The following is a 3338-nucleotide window of genomic DNA, read 5'->3' as shown; positions in this document are numbered from 1 at the left end:
GTTTATCTGTTAGCAAGATTTGTCTCTTGTCCCTCAATTATTTATTTACTCAATAATTTATTTATACTAGTGTGTTCTCATTAATTTATTTTATATTATAGGTAATAACAAATACTGGGTTATTTATTTTTTGCTCAAATTTTTCCCCTGTTGCCATTTGAAGCTCTTTCAGTTTGCTCCTCTGTCCCTTTGACATACCCTCATCTTTTTGTTTTTGGAGCACTTCCTTACCTTCTGGTACTACACAACGCTCTAGGCTCATCTTGTATTTTCCCTACTCCCATCACAGAATCAACTGTTTCTACTAAGAGCCCTCCCTTCTTACGTTAGAGAATGGTGTTTAAAAGGGAAGATTTGGATGCTGAGTGTGCTTGCTGATACTTGAGTTTTACTTCTAGGGCCTCTTATTGACAGATGTAGGAGGTGTGTATCTAGGTAGTCCATATACACTCATAATTATACATATTTTTCTACCTGACCATCATATTTATATTAAGTTAAACATGAGTGCATACTGATGTCTCTGATCTTAATCTGTTTCATCCCAACTTTCGCCCTTTCATATTTCTAACTTTCATCTCTGACAGTGAGAAACTTGGCTCTCAACAACTCCCAATTGTTAATTTATTCATGTGACTCCAGTATACATGTAAAGCAGTTTCATAATTGTTAGTCGATACCCCCATGAGAAACAACTTTAACAACTATAGTATATTTTTTATGGTTTCTTTTTTTACCCCTGCAATTTCCGACTAACACACTGTTTTCCAACATTACTTAGGTCAGCTCATTTTGTTCCTTATATCCCTTCAGTAAGGTTAAGTTATGCATTTTCAGTACAATTACATTTTTTTAACAGTCTGTCTTCACTTCTGAGATTCTCCTATGCTTCTCCTGGTTTATTCTTTTTAATTTGAATATATAAAATTTCACACTTTGCTATGTATAGTTCTATGGGTTTTAACAAATGCAGAGTTATGTGTTCACCAGTCCAGTACCATGGAGAATGCTTGAATCAACCTAAAATTTCCCTTTCCATCCCTTCTATAGACAACCACTCCTTATTTCCTCAACCCTTGGAAATCATTATGGTTTTTCCATCCCTACGTTATATGAATGAAATCACACAATATAGAGCCTTTAGGTCTTGCTTCTTTCATTCTAAAATCCACTTTAGATTCATCCATATTGAAGCACAAATCAGTAATATTCCATTTCATCACTGAATCATCTTCCAGTTTAATTATGTAACACAGTTTCTTTAATCATTCACTTTCAGAAGTACATCTGGTTGCTCTGAGTTTGGCAATTCTTAATCTAGAAGATTTTTCACTAAGGTCAGGAACAAGGCAATGGTGTTTCCTTTCACCACTCCTTTTCTACATGTACTGGAAGCCCTAGCTAATGCAGTAAGACAACAAAGTGATATAAAAGGGAGAAAGATTAGGAAGGAATAAATAAAAACTGTCTTTGTTAACAGATGACGTGATTGTCTATGAAAAAATCTGAAATAGACAAAAAACCCTTCTAGAATTAATAAGTGATTATAGCAAGATTGTAGGAATGTAGTATTAACATACAAAATTCAATTACTTTCCTATATACTGGCAATGAACAAGTGGAATTTGAAATTAAAAACACAAAGTCTTTTATATTAGCACCACTAAAATGAAATACTTAGTTATTAATCTAACAAGATATGTACAAGATCTAATGAGGAAAACTACAAAACTCTGATGCGAATGAAAAAAACCAAAAAAGAACTAAATACATGGCGAGATAGTCCATGTTCATGGATAGGAAGACACAATATTGTCAAGAGTCAGTTATTCCCAACTTTATCTATAGATTCATTGCAGTCTCAAACAAAATACCAGCAAGTTATTTTGTGGATATTGACAAATTGATTCTAAAGTTTATCTGGAGAGGCAAAAGACCCAGAATATCCAAAACAATATTGAAGGGGAAGAATAAATTTGGAGGACTGACACTACTCAACTTCAAGACTTACAATAAAGTTACAGTAATCAAGATAGTGTGATATGGGCAAAGATTCCAATAGATAATCAGAACTGAAAAGAGAGCCCAGAAATACATTTACATAAATGTACTCAACTGATCTTTGACAAATGAGCAAAGGCAATACAATGGAGCTAAGATAATCTTTTCAAGAAATGATGCTGGAATAACTGGACACTCACACGTTAAAAAAATAAATCTAGACACGGTCCTGACACAAATCCTACACAAAAATTAACTCAAAATGGATCATAGACCTAAATGTAAAATACAGAATTATAAAACTCCCATGAGATAAAATAAAAGATAACCTAGTTGACCTTAGGTATGGTGATGACTTTTTAGATACAACACAAAAGGCACAATCCATGAAATCAATAACTGATAAGCTAGACTTCATTTAAATTAAAAACTTCTGCTTTATGAAAGACGCTGTCAAGAGAATAAGAATACAAGCCACAGACTTGAAGAAAATATTTGCAAAACACACATCTGGTAAAAGACTGTTATCTAAATACACAAAGAACTCTTAAAACTCAACAACAAGAAAATAAACAACCTGATTAAAAAAGAGAGACAAAGACCTTAAGAGATACATCACCAGAAAAGATATACAGAAGGCAAACAAGCATACGGAAAGATGCTCCACATCATATGTCATCAGGGAAATGTAAGTTAAAACAGGTATCCCTGAGATACCACTACACATCAATTAGAATGGCCAAAATCTGGAACTCTGATAACATCAAATGCTGTTGAGGATGTGGAACAACAGGAACTTTCAATCATTGCTCGTGGGAATGCAAATTGGTACAGCTACTTTGGAAGTCAGTTTGGTGGTTTCTTACAAAACTAAACATACTTTTACCACACAATTCTGCAATTGGTCCTTGGCATTTACTCAAAGGTGTTGAAAACTTACATCCACTCAAAAATCTTCACACAGATGTTTATAGCTGCTTTATTCATAATTGCTAAATCTTGGAAGCAACCAAGATGTCCTTCAGTAGGTGAATAGATTAATAAACTGGCACATCCAGACAATGGAATATTGTCCAACACTAAAAAGAAATGAGCTATCAAGCCATGAAAAGATATGGAGGAAACTTAAATGCATATTACTACACGAAAAAAGCCAATCCTAAAATGCTACATAGTGTATAATCCCAACCAGATGTCATTCTGGAAAATGTAAAACTATGTAGATAGTAAAAAGCTCACTGGTTACCAGAGGTTGAGGAAGGAAAGGGGTGAATAGGTGGAGAACAGAGGATTTTTAGGGCAACGAATATACTATGTATGATACTATAATGATGCAT

Source organism: Ceratotherium simum, chromosome 34 (assembly GCF_057802395.1).
Source record: "Ceratotherium simum simum isolate JZ-2026a chromosome 34, ASM5780239v1, whole genome shotgun sequence".
Classification (NCBI taxonomy): domain Eukaryota; kingdom Metazoa; phylum Chordata; class Mammalia; order Perissodactyla; family Rhinocerotidae; genus Ceratotherium; species Ceratotherium simum.
This window is presented reverse-complemented; position numbering follows the sequence as displayed.